Source organism: Brienomyrus brachyistius, unplaced genomic scaffold, assembly GCF_023856365.1.
Source record: "Brienomyrus brachyistius isolate T26 unplaced genomic scaffold, BBRACH_0.4 scaffold27, whole genome shotgun sequence".
Lineage (NCBI taxonomy): Eukaryota > Metazoa > Chordata > Actinopteri > Osteoglossiformes > Mormyridae > Brienomyrus > Brienomyrus brachyistius.
The window spans coordinates 5,766,925-5,789,962 of NW_026042306.1; the positions used below are offsets into that span (position 1 = coordinate 5,766,925).

Genomic DNA, 23,038 nt, shown 5'->3' on the forward strand with positions numbered 1-23,038 from the left:
GCTCGAGCAAGAAGTCCTACAGCAAATCTAAATTATTCTGTTATAAACCAAAAATTAGATACATTAAAAGCATTGGAGTACAGACTATTTAGGTACTGTAATAAATCTATTAAAGACATGTAAAGGGGTGTGCAGTCTCAAATTGAAAATCTGCGCAACATTTAAGGTGGACCGGAAAATCCGAATAAGACGCTGCGAATAATAAATAAGACTGGTGTGTGAGTGTGCCCTGCGATGGGCTGGCCCCCCATCCTGGGTTGTTCCCTGCCTCGTGCCCATTGCTTCCGGGATAGGCTCCGGACCCCCCGTGACCCAGAAGGATAAGCGGTTTGGAAAATGGATGGATGGATGGAATAATAAATATGACTGGTGTGTGAGTGTACCCTGCGATGGGCTGCCCCCCCATCCTGGGTTGTTCCCTGCCTCGTGCCCATTGCTTACGGGATAGGCTCCGGACTCCCCGTGACCCAGAAGGATAAGCGGATGGATGGATGGAATAATAAATAAGTTACGTGTGATCCCGCTGCAAATAATAATACGTAATACGTTATTTACATGAATGCGCACACAGACGGAGTGCAGAAAAGGTGGAAGCGTGAGAGCAAGATCCGATGAATGCGGTAGGCAGGGGTCTCAAGTCTCACGAATTAACAGTGAGTCACGCGTTTCTCCCATAATGTAATCTATCTTAAAGGTTTTGATGAAACTTGAGAGCCTTGAATAAAATAATGCAACAATTTGCATCCACTTTTTTGGGAGTAAACATAACTGTTTATTGGAGTAAACAGTTTTTTTTTGTGAATATACCCAATTTAAAGAAAATAGATATTTTAAATATCTAACTGTAAAATCTGGAATTCTATACTGTACTGTTTTTTCGCCATACTACCTTTACCAGAATGCTGTGCATTTTGTACATTCCCACCGTTAAGGCAGTTTTTTTTTTCATCTTGGACGGACCAATTACAGCGGAGAAATCCACTTAGCCCGCGAAATCGCGGCGGCAATGCGTCAGTTGCTTGAGTGAGGGTGTTCTTTTTGGTGGAGATTACGTGTCTGTCGGCAAAGACTTATTTTGTTTGTTTGTTAATATAATCGTGGTTTGCGGTTGGAGTTGTGTACAGCAGGCAACGTTAGAAATTACCAGGAGGATAGTGCTAGCTGACCGGGAGGAGCCAACCGCGGTTAAACTAATTCATCTTGCCGCCCCTCCGAAATTCGTTGAAGAAATTAATTCAAACTCGTAGTCCGGTGTTGGACCCACCAGAGACACTGGATCTAAGGCGGGGAGACGGATCCCTCATCGTGCTACTGTGTGCCATGTGGTCGGCTGTAACCAACCTCGCCATAGGATGTTCCCTATCTACTCATTGGAGGTAGTGGCAGGACACCCGCTCCACCTGTCACAGGCTCCGTGACTGAGAGAAACCATTTGTGAGTAACCTACACCGATACTGATACACGCGTACGTGTGGCATCGATAGGTCTGGGTTTGAATGTGGAAGCGCTGTAATATCTGCTGGATTCAACTCCTCCAGAGGTGAACATCACTGTGCACCAACAACGGGCCCCGACGACAAGCGCTTGATTTATATATGTATATATATAGATATTTATATATATAATTTTCTTTCTTTCTTTCTCTTTTTGGTTGGCAGCGTGACTGATTCATTTGCTTATGTTAAAGTGTGAACAGTTAGGGCCAGGATACACTTGACACAACGTACACGCTACTGCGTGCGTAGTGTACGTTTATCTGGAGGATTAAGGGTCATGTCCACCAGGGGGCAGTGCGAGACAACCATCTTGCTCAGCTCCGTCATTTCCGGTCTCACTTTTTTATTTTAATTTTCAGTAAATTACATAACAAACAAGAGTACACACTACAGACCAAGGAGATTAAGTGAAGGTAGAGAGGACAAGAAACAAAATAAAACAAAAAGTTGTCATTACAATACGGCCGGTACATCAGCAGAAGGTTACATAAACAGACTGAACATAGAGTATGTCCGGATAGCTTTTCTGTTTTTACACTTTGATATAGTTTGAAGATAAATAGTTACCTCTACTTTAAATTACTCAAATACAAGGTGTTTCCTCGGTCTCACTTGTTTGTATGAGGTCGTGGCATGAAATGTGTTGGATAAGCAGTTTTTTAGTCCGCAGAAGGGGCGAACGTTGTTGCACTACATAAGATTTAGGATTTAAGATGTTTTTGTATTCATCGGTAGGCAAGGTTCTTAATATTTGTGATTTGTTTTTAATTGCAATTTATGCATTATACTGTTTCCCGAGTAGTCAGTTACTGCGTCAATCTTTTCACTGTAAAAAAACAAAAAGTTAAGACAACTTAAAATTTAAAGGCAACTTAGTGCACTAAATTTTGGAGTTTTTTAAGTTTAGAAGAAAAACACCTACTGTTATGCTGAGGAATTATTTTTCGTTCAGATAATTTCTTTCATATCCATAAAAACTTAGTTGTACATACAATTGCTAACAACAAAAGTTGTTCCAACCTATTGTATTTCCGTAAGATTTATCTTTCATATGTGTAAAGACTTTAAAACTTGAGTTTAGTATGCGGCGGCTTCACCCATTGCAGTGCCCAGGGGTACAAAAACAGTGCCCAGACATGTGCTGGGTTGGGCTTGAACAGGCAATCTTTGGGTCAGAAATGACACTGCCAAAACTCTGTAAACAGTGTTTTTGTGTTAGCACCTTATTCAGCTTATGTTCCATACACCTGTGTGAACTAAGCCTCTCTACTCATGGTTCAAAGGTCACCAGTTCAAGCCCACTGTCAGCGCATGTGGGGGCCCTTGAGCAAGGCCTGTGACCCCCAGCTCCCTATAGGTGCCACAACTGGTAGCTACCCTTCACAGTCAAGTTTGCTGTCATTCCCCACAGGGATCCTCAAAATCTGCCTGTTGTTATTTATTACTATCATGTTTTAAATAAACATGCTATTTGACTGTTTGTTATCTTCATTTGTAATAATTAGATGACACATATTTTGCGGATTTGAATTCTTAGTATGTTTAACTGAAATTTTTAAGTTTTTACACATATGAAAGATAAATCATCTGGAAAAAAAGAAAGTTGACACAACTTTTATTTTTTGTAATTCTTAGTATTTAAAACTAAAAATCAGATTTTTTTATACATATGAAAGATTCCCAGTCAAAATGTCATATTCACTGATGCAGCTAGAACACATTAGACATTTGTGGTAGTCGGTACAAGCAACGACTAAATGATCAGTTGTCTTTATGCACTTTAAGGTGAAACCACCGCCAACAAATGATACACAAAATGTTCTCATCCCTGTACTCTGGATCAACCTTACATTTTGACGAGTGGCACAGGGCCCAGTTCTTAGTGTTCATATGACTTAGCTTTCACCTTTGCAAGGTGGAGTTTAGAGCTGGGCGGTATGACCAAAGGTTTACAGTATATCATGGTATTTTTCAAAGTTAGATCAGTTTCACGGTATGCAATGTTTTTTTTTTTTATTAAGTATGACGGCGTTTACCACATTTCATGTGACACATTTTTGTTTTACGTTTTTGTGTTGTTCCCACGTTAATGATATTATTTTATTATTAGCCTTTGCATTAATGATAACAGACGGCTAACATGTTTGTTGGCTAACTACTTATAGATTTCCTTTTCTTAGAAGGAAAATGCATTGCCTGGTTTTTATTACAAAGGCTTTAATGGGCAAATTACCTCAGTACGTATGTAGTTTGCTGACATTCCGCACCAATACATACAGAACCCGTTCATCAGTTAAGCTTCTCCTTCAGCCTCCCACCACACTCACAGAACTGAGGAAATCCGCCTTTTGTTCTTATGCACCACATGAGTGGAATATATTACAAAATACACTGCTCAAAAAAAATGAAGGAATACTTTTTAATCAGAGTATAGCATCAAGTCTATTAAACTTCTGGGATATTGATCTGGTCAGTTAAGTAGCAGATGGGGTTGTTTCAGCTGCTTTTGTGTTAATGAAATTAACAACAGGTGCACTAGAGGTGCAACAATGAGACGACCCCCAAAACAGGAATGGGTTAGCAGGTGGAGGCCACTGGCATTTTTCCATCCTCATCTTTTCTGACTCTTTTTTTTCACTACTTTTGCATTTGAGCTACGGTCAGTGTCACTACTGGCAGCATGAGGTGATACCTGGACCCTACAGAGGTTACACAGGTCTTAGTCCAACAAAACGCTGAGCATATTAGCTGTTCTTATAAAGAAAATAAAGTCATAATTAGGGCTGCAACTATCGATTATTTTAGTACTCAAGTATTCTATGAATTATTCCATCGAGTAATCGGATAAGAAATACTATTGTCTTATTAAATAGCAATAGTAACTAGTCTTAAAATTAATAACTCATTGGTTTCCATTTTAGGAACATTTTTAATGATTGAACTCCATACAACAACTAACAAAAGAACTAAACCCTTTTAGTGCATTGATGTACATATTTGTTTTGCTTTTTAAAACAAAAAAAAGCACTTTCTTTAATGCAAAAATAAATCGATTATTCTATCGATTATTCCATCGATTAATCGAATAAGAAATACATTTTTAGTGATTGAACTCCATATACAACAACTGACAAAAGAACTAAACCCTTTTAGTTCAGTTATGTATATATTTGTTTTTTTTTTTGTTGTTGTTCAAAGAAAACACTCTTAAATGCAAAATAAAATAATGTCAAATAAAATTACTGAAAAAAAGGTATACATATGTCTTAAACTAAGGCATAAATTAGAACGGCCTTTACTCTCTGTGTTCTTGTACATTTGTAGTTGGCATAAAAAAGTTCTGACAAGTTTGTATCTCCTGGATGAAGTATGAATGGTGTGTGCATGTTCATGTGTGTGTAAGTGAATGTAAGTGAGAGTGTGTGTGTTTAAGTGTGTTAGAGAATGGGTGTGTGTGTGTAAGCCTTTAAAGGAGCATGTGGCGGTTGGATAATTCAGCGTCTCAGAGTTTCACTAGCCCAAGGTTGTTTGGGGAAAGGGGTGGGTGGGTAATTTTTGTATTATATTTCTATAATATTTATATTATAATTATGTAATATTATTCATATTAATCTAAATCTGCAAAATAATATCACTAAAGCCTTGAAATAGATCTAGTTGAGTACACTCCATGCTCCCCTTTAGGCTCACCCCTGCATGCTGCAGATATCACTGAGAAAAAGTATAACGGCTGCTGTCAGCCTGCTGCAAGTTTCCAAATCTAAATACTGTGTCAAACTAAGCTAACAGTTTATCTGCATACAAACAGCTTCTACTTTAACTTGTATAGCTTCACTATAGCCTTGCTGCTGTGGAACACAGACGGCGGTGGATGGGGGCAGCTGAAAACATCGCTTTTCTTCACATTTCAGCTTGTTGAACAGCTGGTTTGATTAAGGACTCTTGCCAGCTCTTTACCAGTAAAGGTTTAGTAGCGATTACAAGCTTTTTTCATGCGGTTTACACGAAGCATCGAAGCAAAGAATTTGCATTGAGGATTTTTTGTAATCGAGTAATTTGAGTTACTCGATGAATCGTTGCAGCCCTACTTTGATGTGCTTTCTACCAGTGCAGTGGATTGACACTGAGCGATAGGGGAGCTTCCTCTTTGTATCTTGGCATCTCCTCCTTTGCCTGGTCTTCTGCATTTTTCAATTTCTTTAACACAATAAATAAGTATGAGTAATGTCACAATAGAATATCATTCTAAATACATTGTTTGTTTACAGCAATAGGCGCTGAGTGACTTTGTCCGACACCCTTTCATCACAGGCTGCTAGTGAATTGTAACTTTTTAAAGCAAACCTAACACGTCTTTCAGAGATGTTTATGATGAAACATTATTGAAGTTATTTTTTCCAGTGACCTTTAAAGTATTATCAAACTAACCTGCAGCATGTGTTTGACCAAGCAGGTCAGCTAGAGAGCAAGAATGCCTTGATCTCTTTGATGTTACTGCAGAGATATCTTCTTGCTGAGGACAAAGATTGCCGTCCATGTCTTTTTCTGGCAGCACGTTTACATCAGTTTCTGCCTCTTCAATCTCCACCCCTGTCTCACTCTGCTGTGAAACAGCAATGCATCAATATTAGCTTTACAGAATTAGTAAATATAAGATTAGTAAATATAAAATCCAAATGCCAGTTGAATTAAATTTACCAGACTTTATCATTCACAAGTATTTATGATTTTTAAATATGGATGATTTTTAAATGAATGGATATTTAGAATGTTTTTAGAATGTAAATTGTTGTTTACAGTAGTTAAACAATGCCATAAACTAAAATATTTATCTTACCTGTAGTGCCCCCTTGCTCCTTGCAGCTTCTGCAATAATTCTAGGATACGTGTCTTGGCGCTGGTCCACTATAAGGTAGGGCAGGACTTCAAGCCTTGGATCTACATCTGAGGCCACATAAAAAATCTTCATGGGCTTCATAGCAGTGACCATTTCTTCAGCAGCTGTTATGTCTGACTCGCAGATCTCCTTCTCCGTCTTCCTCACTTCAGCTGAGAAGAGGGCGGCATGGATTGCTGACTGTAGTTCTAAAAAGTGCTCCAGTATGTCATGTGCACTATTTCACGTGGTAACAATGTTAGTGAGCAATGTGTTTTGAGGTAAGTTCAGCAACTTTTGTTTTTCACGGAGTACATGGCTGGCTGTAGTGCTGTGTTTGAAAAAACTGCTTATTCTTGTAACCTTTCCCGGCAATCGAGTGACTGATGCTAGCGTTAGTGGACACTGTGAAGCTAAATTCAGTGTGTCAGCAAAGCATTTAAAATATGGCATATTGGCAAGCTGCGCTGCAATGGTCATGTTTGACTATGCTTTTTATGTCCCATACCTCCACTGCCCCTTTCAACAGCTTGGCGATGTTACCGGCAGTATGGTTCTCATGCAATGCCCTTGTCTGCAAAACACTGGAAATCAGTTGCCAGTCCTCATTAATGAGGTGCGACGTGATCGTAATGTAGGATTCAGTGGCTCACAAAGTCCAGCAATTGCACATAAATGCCACTCTTTCTGCAGAGAGAAGAGATTTTTTTTTTACAGCTTGCGTTACCTCCTCAACTTACCTCCGTCAGTTGTTTGCAAGTTGGGATCACATAGCACTGCTCCAGGGTGTTGACAGTGTACCTGAAGCTGGTGTTTTCTGCCACGCTATAGGGGTGCGAATCCTGATAAATAAAAAACACTACCGATTCTGTAATTTTTTGAGCACGAGGCAAGGTGGATGGGAGTTTGCGATATCGAGCGTACTTTGTCTTTTTGTGTTGATAGGCTTCGGTTGTTGCCGTACTGTATCTGGATGGTGCATGCTCAAATGAGCTCGTAAATTGGTTATCTTACCTGAATATTTTACATTATTATACAGAAGCGTGACACAGCGTGCAAATTGCATTTCCTTTATCCAAGTCCATACTACCTGGCTAATTTTTAAAACAGAAGTGTGCCCACACGTCGGCTTTATATGTTGAAGGGGCCGCTCTAATGACAACCGCTCGGTCTGCCATGTTTTGCAATTTCAATCTGCCAGAAATGCCAAGCGGTAATTCAAAATACCTAGCCGTACAGCGACATCTACAGCAGTTGAGATTGTAGCTGTAGGAAATCCCAAAACGTCCGTTTATATTTTCCATGATTCTCCCCCTTGAAAATATCGATTTTTGGAGTAAGAAATCGATGTAGTATGTCATGAAAGGAAAATTCGGGATATATTGATGGATCAATTTTTTTTGCACAGCCCTACTGTTGACCAGCTTGGCTCATTGATTTTTATGTGCAGCCGAGGAGCAAATATGTTTTGCCCTGTTTGTGTTTTTTTTTCCAGATCAGATTCTGCCTCTGGGATTCTCACCATACCAGACCACCTAGTATGATGACTGCTGCTGTCTCCCTCAGAATTTGATGTGTGCATAGTCATATCACAATTATCCTTGTTGTCCTGTTTTATAGTGACATTAGGGAGAACTTGGGACATATCATGCAACAGGGAGCCATGCATTTTTGAAAGTAATGAATCTGGGGCCGGATTCACTGAGTAATCATAAACTTTTGTTCATGGTTTTTTTTCTTCCGGATTTGCTCTCACTTCCTCTACGCCTTTTCTGCATTAATGAAAGGCTGTACTCTGTTTTGTGGAGAAACGTAGCCCAGTACCCAAACCACATCTGGCTCTTTGAAATTCTAAAAGGAAATATGACTGCATGTAGTACAAAGACAGACCCATTGCATCAACGGGAAGTTCCCTCCACTCATTTTGTGATTTGATCATTTTGTTTATGGTCTCACTGATATTGTTTGTGTTTGAATGCTTCCAATTGCTTGGTGTGGAAGGAGACTATGTTGTCACATAAATCTGCTTTCAGATGCTGGTGGAAGTATTTGACAAATTCCTCTGACCACCCATTCACAAATTTGGAACATTGTGCCTCAAATTCATCTCTGTTGGCTGAATCAATGAGAGTGTCGATTTGGTCTTTCAGTACCTTCACACCTTCCCTTGTACCCCCTTGTTTTTTGACCCAGTGCTCAATGAAATGTGTGACCATGACCCCAGTCAGTGAACGTGTGTTCCCTACCCCTAGACCCGAGAGGGTTAAATTCTGATGATGCCTTGTCATACTGAGGTGTCCTAATATGGTAATACCGCTTCATCACTCTGCCACTGTATTTTAAAATGTTGTTATAATTTGACTAGGGCTGCAAGGATTCATCGAGTAACTCGAATAACTCGATTACAAAAGATCCTCGATGCAAATTCTTTGCTTTGATGCTTCGTGTAATCCGCATGACTATGTACTGCTTAGTGATCAGCGTGTTTCACTCGGGGGATTATCACTGTCGCACAGTGTGCTTACGCTGCATTACGTGTAGCAGGTTTGATTTGATGGCGCAGTGGAGGAAGACAGGGAAAATAGCGAGGAAAGTCAGAGAAAAAGATGAAAAATGTCTAAAGTTTGATATGAATAATATTACATAATTATAATAATATAAATAATATTATATAAATATAATATAATAATTACCCCTCCCCCAACAGTCTTGGGACAGTAAAACTCTGAAACACTGAATTTATTATTATTTCCTCTCTTCTTCAGTAAATCACAGTGTCTTATGGACAGCTTTGTTCGGGCAACTGCACCATGTTCAGTACAGCAAGCTGTTGAGTTGAACGACAGCATTTTGAACATGTCACAGCCATGGGCCCTCTGTCAATGGTGGAAAACAAATGCAGCGCGATATCCAACCATGGCAAAGCTAACAAAGTGCTTTCTGTGTGTTCCGGCAACATCTACACCATCAGAACGTCTATTTCGTGCAGCAGGAAACATTGCGTCAAAGCGGATGGCAAGCCTCAGTTCTGAGCATGTTGATATGCTCATTTTTCTTCATTGCAACCACCACATGCTCATTTAAAGGCTGACACACACACACTCATTCTCTAACACACTTGAACACACACATGCTCTCACTCACATTCACTTACACACATGAATATGCACACACCATTCCTACCTCATCCAGGAGATACAATCCTGTCAGAACATTTTTTTATGCCTCCTATAAATGTACAGAAATACAGAGCGTAAAGGCCATTTTAATTTGTGCCTTACTTTATATAGATATACATATACCTTTTTTCAGTAATTTGATTTGATATTATTTCATTTTGCATTTAAGAAAGTGTTTTCTTGAAAAATATATATACATATATATACATAAATGCACTAAAATGGTTTAGTTCTTTTGTCAGTTGTTGTATATGGAGTTCAATCACTAAAAATGTTCCTATAAAGGAAACCCATGAGTTCATTCATTTTAAGAGACCTGTCTATTTTTTTCTTTTTCGAATAGTTACTATTGTTTTTTAATAAGACAAAAGTATTTCTTATCCGATTAATCGATGGAATAAACGATAGAATATTCGACTACTAAAATAATCGATAGCTGCAGCCCAAAATTTAACCCTTTCTGTTTCCACTGCATTTGGTCAAATCAAAATTCCATGATTTTCCTCCATTCAGACTCTTATATAGATATACATCATCCCCCCTTGGCTCCAGGGGGGGTTCATTGGGAATTAAACCTTTGTTGTTGTTCGGCATTAACAAGAATGGGCTCAATTTCGGACAGAGTAAACTCTGACTCTATTCGCATGAAAGACATAATTTCTCAGTTCGTTACCACAACTGTAAAATAGTAAAAATTTTATTAATGGAGACTTGAAGTTTCCCAGACAGTTGCAATAACTCTCATGCCTGGTGGTGTAATTCACAAGCTCTGTGCATTAACTGTGCACATTGGCCCTCACTGGTGCCATGCAGCTGTATGCTAGGCTGTTTGTTTTCTTATTTGTTGATCATTCTGCTGTGTGTGTGACCCCATGCAGTATATTTGGTGGGGGGGGGGGGGTGTGTGTAAGGATCGATATAATCTGGTTTATGTGTATGTTATTAGGATACTCAGCTGTTCTGTTTCCCACTATACTACATTTACCAGCATGCTGGGCAGTTTGTACATTCCTGTTGTTCAAGATCTTTGTATCATTATTTTGGATGGACCAGTTACAATGGAGGTCCAGTACTTGGAGAAGTGTCCATTTTGGCAGAGAAGAAAAACACCCAGTCTGACAGCAAAGACTTCTTGTCTTGTATGTACTTTTTTCTTTTGTTATTTTAATTGTGGTTTGTGGTTGCAATTGTGTGTAACTGGAGTGTTAGAAATTACCAGATGGTTTCTACATGCTGACTAGCAGGGGCCAGCGCCTTTTAAACTGATTCATCTTGTCGCTGCACCCACTGGAGGCACAGGAATTACCTGAGACGGGGAAACTGCTCCCTCATCGCGCTGCTGTGTGCCAAGTGTTTTGGCCATAACTGACCTCGCCATAGATTGTTCTGGAACTTCAGCGGAAGCAGCAGCAGGACACTTGTTCTATGCTGCGGAAATGAGTGAAACCAAAGTGAGTGAGTAACCTACACCTATACTGATACGCACACATATCTGTGGCATTGGCAAATCTGGGTTTTAAAGTGGATGCAGTGTAGTGTCTGCTGGATTCAGCTCCAGGAACATCACTGTGCACCAACGATGGGCCCCAACGACAAGCGCTTGATTTTAACTTGTACATTTTTTAAAACTTTTTTTTCTGGTTGTTAATGTGAGTGATTCACCTGCTTATGTTAATATGTGAACTGTGGTATACACATGTATTTGGGAATAAGTGGCTATAAGACCAAGACCTACCCACTACTGAGACCATCCGACTGAAATCAGTGTGGGTGGGAGGGTGGGGTGCTGTAACACCCCCTTTTGCATTTTCGCCAATATCTTCTGAATTGTTAGTTCTGGAGTCGAAATTCTTTTTTTTTTTGGTGGCCATGCCTTACCAATGTGCCAGTGGGGCTGGTAAGCTCTGCCTATGTAGTATTTCAGCTGATTAGCATAATTTCAAAAAACCTACTTTTGTGAGGTAGTCGTACCTCTTCTAACTGACAATTGTGATGTCAGACCAGTCAGACCCCTGAGCTGGTTAATAATTGTTTAAAAAAACACGCTCAAACATAACCTTAATCACGGCAGTTTTAATCAGACAACTAGAACTTGGTGATGCCTTGTCTTCCCATAACCAAATTTGAAGTCCTACATCCCAACACCATTCTGGAGACACAGTAAAAGGTCGGCTGCATTTTGTCAATAGAATGACAAACTACAACTAGTCTGTGCAAAGGGCACACATACAGTAGTCATTTTGAAATAATTAAAAAATAAAAATTACATCATTTAAAATCAGACTAACACTGTTTAGGGTATGGTTTCACAACTAAAAAATTGACCCAAACGATTTTGTTTAATACAGTACTACAGTCTTCATTAGGTATATGTTTTCTCCTTGTGCTCTGCATGCTCAGTGAATTGGGTTTAGTAATGTGTGGATTCATAGGAAAATTGAAAGGACCTCACATTTAATTCTTTGTTTATTCATTTATTTGTTGGGAAGGACGGGACAAGGAGGGCGAGTCTGCACAGCACATCGAGACTCACTTTGTCACTAATTTGCCACCACTCATTTTGTCTTTGTCTCTGTCTGTCAGTCTGTTCCGGTCTATTTGCATTTCTGCATTTCTATGCCAAGACAGGACACAGAGACTTGGCACTTTTCTTCCCCATTCTGAAAAGGAAGAAAAAATACATTCATGAAGAACTCAAACCTATGAAAGCCACCTGTGTGGCGCCGTTAAGGAAGGACCACACTGGGAGAAAAACTGGTTGAATAATGGCCTGGCTGCTGGCTACAAATCCTATGTCGAGCAGTAATGTGGCATTAATGATGAGGGGTGGTGATTTACAGGGGCGGTTCCCCCTAAAACTGAAAAAGTTTTAGGAGATGCCTAGTGTTGGAGGTGAACTGTCTGCTTTTCTGTTTTATGGTGAACTACCCCTTATATATACTATTATATATACTAGAGGGAGCCTCCGCAAGAACAGTGAGCTGGTTCAAAGCCCTGGCGGCAGCCTACTTGTATTTGATGAGCTAGTTGCCCTGGATCAGTTACGCCGTCCCATTTGTGATGTGACACACAAAGAGGAGCCAGTTCCTTGGCTGAACTAGGGTAGCGCAAGCTAAATCCCTGGGATCCCAGTTAGATAAGATTATAACAACTCTGAGCTGTTAGTTGAGTTCTCCCCAAATGAGCTTGACAGGCCGAATGGCCTCCTCTCCTTTGTAAATTTATTATGTTCTTATGTAGGTATAAAAATAACTGACCATATGATAAAATGATTTTGTCTAATACAGGACTACAGTCTTCATTAGGTATATATTTTCCCCTCGCACTTTGTATGGGCAGTGAATTGCCCCTACTCACGTGTGGTTTCATAATAAGAAAAATGAAAGAAATTAATACACAGATATATAAATTTATATATATATATATATATATATATATATATATATATATATATATATGTATGTATATGTGTGTGTGTGTATATATATATATATATATATATATATATATATATATATATATATATATATATTTGGAAGGAGGGGAGATTTCTTTATGGACGCAAAGGCTCATTTTGCATTTTTGTTCTGCATTCTGAAATGGAAGAAAAAAAACATTCATGAAGAACACAAACCTATAAAAGGTACTTGTGTGACACTATTAAGGAAGGATCTGACTAGGAGAAAAGCTGGCAGAGCGATTGCCTGGCTGCCGGCTGCAAATGCTATGTCGAGCAGTAATATGGCAATAATCAACAGATAGGAGGTGAAGATTTAAATATTCTAGAGGGAGCCTGGTGGGGACCTACTTGTGTCGGATGAGCCGGCCTACCTGGATCAATCGTGCCGTCACATTGGCCATGTGGCAAGTAAAGAGGAGCCGGTTTCGGGGCTGGACTCGATATGAGAACCTCATGAAAATCACCGAGTAACAGGTAAGAGCTGGGGAGACAGAGATCATGCAGGGGCCAGAAAGAAGAAGAGCAACCAGCTTAAAACCTTTAAAAAGTCCCTCTGGAGTCCCGAGTGACCCAGTGGATGCTCATATAGATGGAAGGTGAGCCCTCTGCCTCTTACCGAAGGTCATTCGACCGCTGATTATTTCAGGGCTCTTCCTCATGTCTGTCACAGCAACAATCGGCAGACCCCAATTAATAATAGGTCCCCAGAAGTGCTGAAATCAAACAATAAAACACAGAGCTGATCTAACATGTAGCAGGGTGAAGGTACCATTAAAGAAATTCCAGAGGATTCTTACAATATATTAGTGTGAAATTATTAAACAGTAGTCATAAAATTATATTTATATTAACAAAAAAATCAGTTTGTGACTTTCTTCCCGTGCTTTTGTTGGAAGGTTTTCCCAACAGGCACATTTAGACCTCGGAAACACAAAGGAAACAAACAAAAAAAATTATAAGTGCAATTCTGTGATCACCAGCAGCACTTCTGCAATGATGGACCCAAATGTAAGCAGTGACTTTATGCTTACATCTACAACAAAGTGAAGAGTTTAAGCTTCTTATGCACTGATGGCAATCGACAAGGAAAGTTTACATGTTGGATTTTTAAATAAACTGCAAGCGCCTCTGGATGCACATACCTCCTCAGATACTTCTGAAACTCTTTGTTTCTAAGTTGGTTTACAGCTCTCTGAAGAAAATTCCTTGCCATTTTAAAGTCAATGTGCATGCACGTATGTCGCTTTTGTCCAAACTGAAATGTGAAGTTCACAGCAACTGGCTTAAACCTTTAAAAAGTCCCTCTGGAGTCCCGAGTGACCTTGTGGACGCTCACACAGATGGAAGGTGAGCCCTCTGCCTCTTACCGAAGGTCATTTGGCCACTGATGATGTCAGGGCTCTTCTTCATATCACTCATCGCTGCTATGGGCAGACCCCAGTTTGCTACTGGGCCCCAGAAGTGCTGCAATCAAACAGAAACATATTCATGCATATTGGATTTTTTTAAACAAGTGCACCTCAAGTACTCCCAAAACTCCTTGCTCTTCAGCTGGTTGGTTGGCAAGTTTGTGAAACAAAATGCCGACCGTTGCAATTGAATATGCATGCTTCTGTGTTTCATTGTGACTCTTTTAAACTGAAATGTGAAGGTGACATCACCCATTCTATAGAAAATCTTTCATCTACAACATTTACTGGTTGGTGATGTCTGCTACTTTGAAAACATTTCCATTCTGCGACATCACAAAACTGTTATGAAGTGGAACTTTTTTAAAAGTAGCAACACCATCATTATTATTAATGGAAAGTATATACAATATACAATCTAACACAAAAAAACTCCCAAATTCCCAAAGAGTCCACTTCGTAATGTTTTTGTGATGTCACAGAATAGAAAATGGTTTTGTGATGTCACAGAATGGAAAGGCATAGCAGACCTGCAACCCTGAAAATTAGATGGGTATTAAGTCAAGTATTTCTCCATTATGGGTTGGAACTGGGGCCTAATGCTGCATTCCTATTAAACTCGTAAATTCCGTATTCCTTGTCAGGAATTTCAACTGGAATGCCCCCAGAGCTCTGAATTCAAAAGGGCTGCGCCCTTTATCAACAGACGTTAGTTTGGTACTGTGTATTAGCACTCATGTCTTATTTGTGACTCATTGAATTGGTTGTACACGCAGTACTGTCCAACTGCTATCTTATGCTCAGAACACTACGTAATGTGTTACCAACTGATATTGCCAACAGTGGCTGACAAATTACTGGGCTAGAATTGGGGCCTGTTTCATTAAGCAGGATTTCTTGCTTAAGTGGACAACGTGTCAGATTTAAGGCAGTCTGGGCTAAATATAAGTGGACAAAGACAAAGGCTATTTAAACTTGGGTGAATTAAATCTGACAATTTAGCTGGGTAAGCAAGGAGTCTTGGTTTTTGAAACGGATCCCTGGTATTGCTAAATGGCTTTCCAACTACCTGTACTGGAACACTGTTATCTTGTGTTTGTGACGTCATTCCCAGCTCCCAGCGAGTTCTGACATCCCAGATAAAAGGAATGCAATCTAATTTTACGTGTCACATAGTACTTGTGCTGATGACTATGTATTATGTGGCTTAGGGAGCAAGCTATGCAGAAACATAATAAATAGATGTCTAATAAAAATCTCAGTGCCAGCGGCATAGAATGTCTGTCTCAAATATGGTACTCAAAACTGCCGAACTACTGTACTTGGATGTATGTCTCTTTATATATATTCACCAGTGCATATCTATGTATATGTATTATGTATATACAGTACTATGCAAAAGTCTTAGGCACTCAAAAGAAATGTTTAGCGCTGTTTTTCTGGGTAATAAGTGCACATTTTCTTAGAACAAAAAATATAATTTGACATAAGAACATATGAAAATTACGAGTAACACAATAAAAACTAGTATAAATGTCTTCTGTTCTCCAAAAAGTTACTGATATCTACTTGGATAGCTAGATGAACAACACTTCAGCACCCGAACCATTCTATGTATTTATTAAATTTCACCAACAGCTCGCTTAATTAGTTAACTTAATTAGTTAAAAAAGTGAATGAGATATTTAATAGATATATGAGGTGGGCTAGTGGTCAGGTCAAAAAATACATGGGTGTATTGTATGGTTGCTGGAAATAATAGGGTTATTTTAGCAGAGGTTTTGAAATGGCTAAGCTGACGCATTTTGTTAGGCGTAACAGCATAGTTTTACACCAACAGTTATTTGAACATAATTTTTTTTTGGCTGCCTGAGACTTTTGAACAGTACTGTGTATAATCTACAGTTTACTTGTTTTATATTTCAGTTGCTGACATTGCTGCTGCTTTTTCTTTCCTTTAAGGTCCAACGACTATTCTGAGCTCCAAGGTTCATATGGGTGAAGAATGCAAATTCCTGCTTTGGTTACTGACTTATGAAATTGATGCCATGTCTTGTCGTTCCTTCTTCAGCTGCAAATCTGTTTGAGTGAGCTGGATGAAAGTCTGCTGACAATACAGCCTCCCCCTCAGGGCCTGATTTTGGCTGGCCTGGCAGACCTGAGTCGACCTGCTGACAAGCTGAGTACCATCCAGTCTGCAGTACTGACTGCCACAGGTACAGCACTGGAGTGGGGTGCTGCAATTTTGGTACATTGTGTACGGGGAAAACGAGGTGAGATTTGGCAGAAGTGCAGCACTCCTTGGCTATGTGACCAACCTGTGATAGCTTACCATGGTGGTGAATGGTGCAGGAATTGTTGATATGAGTTTTTATATCAGCCCATCTCTCACCCAGGCTTCATGTGGGCCAGATACTCTCTGATAATTGTCCTAAAGAACTGCAACCTTTTTACAGTAACATTTGTTGGTGCTTCTGACAGTTTCCAGCTGTTCAGAATCTGGAGGTGAGTAGGCCTCTGCTGCTGAAGCAGAAGGAACCGGAGGCAGCAGCGCAGTACTGAGCTCCAACCTTTCCATCTGGTCCCATAGACTAAAAGGATATCTGACCACTTGACTCCACTCCCCTCCAACCCTGTCCAAATCTTTAACCGGAAAATATTTATTTCATTGCTTAAACATTGGTCCTTAGTACACCCCTCTCCATGTGCAGACTCCAGGCACACAAAGTACTGCCAGCACCAAGACCAGGATGGGCTGCATGGGAGCCAGAGCAAAGCTGAACAGGGAGACCATTAAAGATGCCCAGGGAACAGAACAGACTGGACTTGGCCCAATTGTAGTTCCTTAGAGGCAGTTCCAGAACCTCAGACTAGGGCTGTGTCTGAATTTTGGAGCTGCAAACTTTGAAGGACACGGTCTATGAATGAGTAGCCTTGAGTCATGAAGCGTTTCTCCTATTGCCTAGCCTGGACACACCTACTTTACCTCTGTGCAATGAGTCTTGGGATATGGTGGACTGTGAAGTATCCATCAGGTGGATCCTTCGCGACTTGACAAAAGGAAGACCTGTTTCTACACTGCATTTGAAGGAAGCGTCGAAATAGGACTGCTTTGTCACACCACTGTGACACACACGGACTTCAAATGCAGTCTTCAAAGGATGCACTCCCTGAATTTGGACACAGCCTAGGCACTTACCATTCGACCATGAACTACTGGGGAGGCACTTACAGCGATAACTTGCCAACATCAGCTGTTTTTCTTATTAAAAGTTTCATCGCACTGATAAATTTCACCTTTCCTCCCATTATTGACAAAAGTTGCAGAGGCTGTAGCAAACTAGAAAGATTATGAAGAAACCCAAACTTTAATCACACAAAATAGTCCAATTCCACCATTCATCCTTTTATTGAAAAGGTGTAGAACCTACAGCAAACTAGGAAAATTCTGAAGAAACTGATCATAATGTAACCAATCCAAAACTAATCACTGCTCCATGATAGTATTAGGCTTAGGTGCATTAATGGTTGCTGTCACCTTCTCATCTGTAGGGTGCAGACCCTTTTTGTCAATCTGATGGTTTAAGTATGCAATGGTGCTTTCCAAAAATTCGCATTTCGAAAGTTTTACTGCAATGCCGTACCTTTCCAGGCAAGTGAGGACTTCATCTAGTTTTTGTACATGTTCTTGCTTTGTGCTGGCAGTGATCAGGATATCGTCAAAAAAATAACATGTGATGTGATCCAGTCCCTGAAGTATCTGGTGCGTCTGCTGCACTAGCTCCAGTTTGCCCTGGCTGCAGTGGCATCACCGCCTTCTGCCCACTGTGGGGTGCCCGCCCCTCGCTGGGCCTCGCCGCCTTCTCTGCCATCACCTCCTCTTCCCGGCCACTGACTGAAAAGACGGCACAATTAGGGCCATGAGCCCCACAGCATCAACTTCTCGAACTTCTCTGAAAAAACAGGACAGGACTTTCAGTATATTTACAGACAAATATTTTACTTAAGTAGAAAGGCCACTTTTACTAGAGCACATTTCCCTGTTTACTTCTGCTTCTACTGCATCATTACCAGAATTTTTTTAATATATAAGGGTTAAAAACATCAACTGTTATTGATTTATGCAACCACATTTGACTGCCACATAAAAATAGTTTTTGTGGTAAATAAGATGACAGGGTTGCAATCTTTGGTCAGCTGGCTGGTGTGAGATTGTCAATTTGAGACAAGTCTGCACTCACATTTACATGTATGTAACAGATTTATTACAGTACCATGTAAATGGTCTGTAGGGTTTGATGTAGCTAATTTTTGGTTTGTAATGGAATAATATAGATTAGCTGTAGGACTTCTTGCTTGAGCATGAGGGTCTGACTGCGTGTAATGCCAGGCGCATAAGAATTGGCAATCTTGAGATAACTGTCCTACACAGCTATTTAATGCTGGTTTGGAGAGTGCATAAAATCAGAACAGAGTGCATAAAATCTTGCAGCCCATGTACTAAAGACAAACTGGCATTTAGAGTTTGCACTTACACTCTGGGCTCCTTGTGTAGTCCGAATTATAGGGTTCCTGGGTCTGGACAGCCCTCCTGCTGCAGTGTGCAGGGGATGGGTAAATTAATGTAATTTACTGGGGCACCATCCAGCCCAGCCCAGCCCCTTCTAGGAATCATAAAACAGCATATTATACCTCCTCACAGCTGTCTTGTACTCCATACGTTCCCAGAGCTGATCCTTCTGCTTTCGGAAGCCCTCTCCCGAACCTGATGCCGGTTCTCCCTGACTATTAGTCCTCGAATCTCCAATTTATTATTTGTATGCCCTCAGTTGCGGAGGATTGCGAACACCTGTCAGGTTCGCTCTTGTGTGGGGGGGTGTTACGTGCCGTAAGGTTAGGGGAGGGATTGTCCTGCAGATCCTGATCGTTGCCCAGCTCCCTTCGACTCCGCCTCCCGGACCTGGCCACGCCCCAACCTTCGAGTGTTGAAAAAGCCGTGGCGGGAAATTAGCGGGAGCTCTGCTCACTGTTGGTTGTTATTGGATCGCTTGTGTGTTGATTAATTGTGTATGACAGATTTCTGGTTTCCTGGTTTTGACTCTCGCTTTGCCCCTTCGGTACCTTTGCCTTTGGTTTTGATTGTTTACTGGTTTTGATCTCTTGCCTTCCTCCTGACTACTCTCTTTGCCTCGCCCTTTTGGTTACTGTGTTTCGGCTTTGGTGTGTTCTGTATGTTCGTTTCTGTTAAGTGCGTAGGGAGTGACTGCTATTTTGTTTTGCGTACGTGTGGCTTATTCTGTGTTTTGGTTAGGGAGTTAGGCTTAGTCTGTGTCATTTCTTTTTCTCATCTTTTCGTTTTGTTTAGAATTAGTTTAGTTGGGGACGTGTTCGGTAGTGCTGTTTTGTTTATTGTTTTGGCTGTGTCACTCCCGAAGTCTGTGGCCCTATTTTTTTGTGAAAGTCTTTGCGAATAAACATATAAAAATACAAAAAAAGATCCCTTTGTGTCCCGTGTTCCCTTCTCCCATCCCCTGGTTGTCTCGTTTTCCCCTCTCCTTTCCCTTTACCTTTCTGACGGTCCTCAACCCTAGACTGAGGATCGTAACAGAAATTGCTGTTTGGGCAGCATTGGCCCAAAGCCCAGGGGAAGGTGTCAGAACCATTTTGCAATTCTTGCTCCTCCATAATACGAATAATTTCAAAGTCCATTCGCTGGCTGACCTCCGAGAGTTTCACCAGGTATCCAACACACTGATGATGGAGGACATCACTTTAACGCTCTGGGGTCTAAGGGTAGGGAACATACTTTGACTGACTGGGGCATGATCACACATTCCATTCAATATCATAAACTTATTTCATGGCAAATAAATAATTTCTTATAAATTTGTTTTGGCATTACACTCATCTTTATTTTAATGTACTTTGTAGATATGGCAGATTTATGTGAAGTTCGTAATTTGCCATCAAAGTATAGAAATTACAAAATGTAGTTTAGAACACTTGCAGAAACATTATAAAAGTACATAGTAATTAATGGTGGAAGTTTGTTTTGATCTCAGATATCTGATCACCAAAGTCTTGGCTACATGAAGAAAACATGTACTGTACAATACATGAAGAAAGCTTACTGTACTGTACAATAAAGTATTTCACCACTGCTTCTTCCTCAGCTCCCACTGTTTGCTAGCACATGCATCTTTTGATTTCTTAGTGCAATCTGTGCTTTATTTTTTTCGTGAAATGTAAGTGCAGTATCTGTTTATTAAGTGCTGTGGTTTAATATGTACATTATTATTTCAGTACTGTGTATACTGTCCTTAATGTCTTGCCTCTCTCGTATAACTTGAGATACGCCCAAATTGACTTGCAACAAGTGGTCCTGGTTCCAAATGCGGAAGTCGATGGATACCTGTATTTTATATGCTGTAGTGTGCTGGGTGTCAGACATTGCAATGCACCTTGCTTTGATTTTTACCCGTTAGATCAGAGGGAGGTAATCTTATCCAGAAAGGGCCGCTGTGTATGATGGTTTTCACTGCAACTCTCTGAACAGCGAACCTAACGGTTATCCCAATACCTTGATCTTGCTAGCATATTTAAATGTGTACCTATTCAGGAATAGAGTGGTGAAGGCATTCAGAGGAGGACTGATGATTATCAGAGGGAACAAAGGGGCTGGGTACTTGTCATTCAATGCGGTATAGCTGGTATCTCGTGCAATATTATTTATTCACAGTCTGCTATCATAATTTGGGAATTTCCCGCTTCGTCTTACCGTATATAAAAGAATGGGCCAATGTACGGTAAATTGCATTGTGAATAACATTTCTTAATACAACATCACAAAGCCAATTTAATAAATTCAAATCCTGGGAAGAGCGCTCCTCAGATATGAGTTCTCGGGTTAGTGTTAGCAGACTATAGGCGAAACCACCTTAAGTGCTATCTGTTAATGTTTATTAAATTAGCATTAGAATGGAGAGGTTTTTAATATCTTTTGTCCTTGTAGCTGCTAAATACACTCATTATTAAAGCCATAAAGTTGTCTGCCTGCTACATTGGAATCTCCACTGAGTAAGTGTTTTTGGTGGATTTTATTTAACTTTATATAAAATGTATCATCATACATGAACAAGCACCTCACAAAACAAAAAGATTTCATTTTCATAATTAAAACTTTTGAATGGTAGGCCTAGTGTGTGGATCAGAGACAAGATCTTGACACCTCATTAACTATAATTTGTTCTGTGAACAGCTCAGATACCACCTTCTCCAAAGTCTTCTGCATAAAATAGAAATGGGATTCAGCGCGACTCCACTAAATTTGGATTAGCTGGAGTTCCTTTGTCATCAGGAGCTGTATCTTCTGCAGGCCCTGTCTAATCACATTGAAGTACCTCCTGCTATCACCCTGGCTTTGCAAGAGCTCTTTGACCTTGTGAGGGCACATCTGGAACGTCCAGCCCCATGTGTCACACAAGAAGTCACTGCCCCCAAAGGACGACCCAAGATTTTGATTGAAGAACAACGTTTGAAAGAAATGCTCCATACACAACTTCCTGTGCCTTGCATAGCCACACTGATGGGTGTTTCAAGAAGAACAATCTTAAGAAGAATGAAAGAGTATGAGCTCTGTGTTAGGGACACATATAATTCCATCAGTGATGAGGAACTTGACAATTTGGTTTCTTCTGTCAAGAATGATCTACCAAATGCAGGCTACAAGATGGTCAGAGGGAGGCTGCAGTCAATGGGCTACAGTTCGGTGGAGAAGAGTTGCAGCCTCCATGCATAGGGTTGATTCCATGAGCATCATATCAAGGTTGTCAAGTCTCGGCTGTGTTGTACGCAGAATGTACTCTGTACCAGGGCCCTTGTCTCTGGTACAACGTGGACACAAACCACAAGTTGATCCGGTTTGTATTAACAGCAAATTTATTTGAAGTTTGTTCATCTACAGCCCTGGGTGGATTGGTGTGAGGTGGTGGTGGGGCTTTGGAGAAGATTTCCTGCCGATCAACACTGGCAGCTTATATCTATGTGTCATGGAGGTCTCGGGACTCACAGATATTCAGAGACATGTGGATAGTTTACCAGTGTTTTTCAGCAGAAAATAGTTATTACTACAAATTGTCACCCCCCCCCCCCCACAGAAACTGGATCTGGCTATAGTGGGAAAATCTTTGTTTTTTTATTATTTGTGAGAACTTGAATGCCCTTAAATTGCTTTCAGCAAAGTAAACAAAACTTGGAAAAAATATATGCTCATTCACCAGCAGTTTCTAATCTGGGGTCTAAAGTGGTCAGGCTTGCAAGTGTATTTGGTTATTTGTCTATCCTAGCCTGTTGCAGTGTATATTTCCTGTATATTTTGCATGTAAAAATGTTGTATGTTATGTCAGTGCTTAATATCATCGTGTAGTCTTCATGAACTTTGTTTTAACCCGACTTAATGGCTTTCTTCATCTTGGCCAGGGACTGCATTTGAAAAGTAGCCACTTGACTAAAATTGGCACGTTTTCAGAAATGCCAGCAACAATAGTGATAATGAACACCCCTCTAACTGACTCTCAGTTGGTTTAGAAAAAAAGACTTTTAAGAGAAAAGAAAGCCTT

General features: G+C 40.3%; 1 long non-coding RNA gene across 1 annotated transcript; it reads left to right on the forward strand.

The window, feature by feature from the left end:
• The first annotated feature begins 1,010 nt into the window (after positions 1 to 1,010).
• On the forward strand, positions 1,011 to 19,918 carry LOC125721001 (uncharacterized). The gene is made up of 2 exons (XR_007385644.1): positions 1,011 to 1,434; positions 16,492 to 19,918. It is a non-coding gene; the product is annotated as an uncharacterized LOC125721001 (long non-coding RNA).
• The last annotated feature ends 3,120 nt before the right edge of the window (positions 19,919 to 23,038 follow it).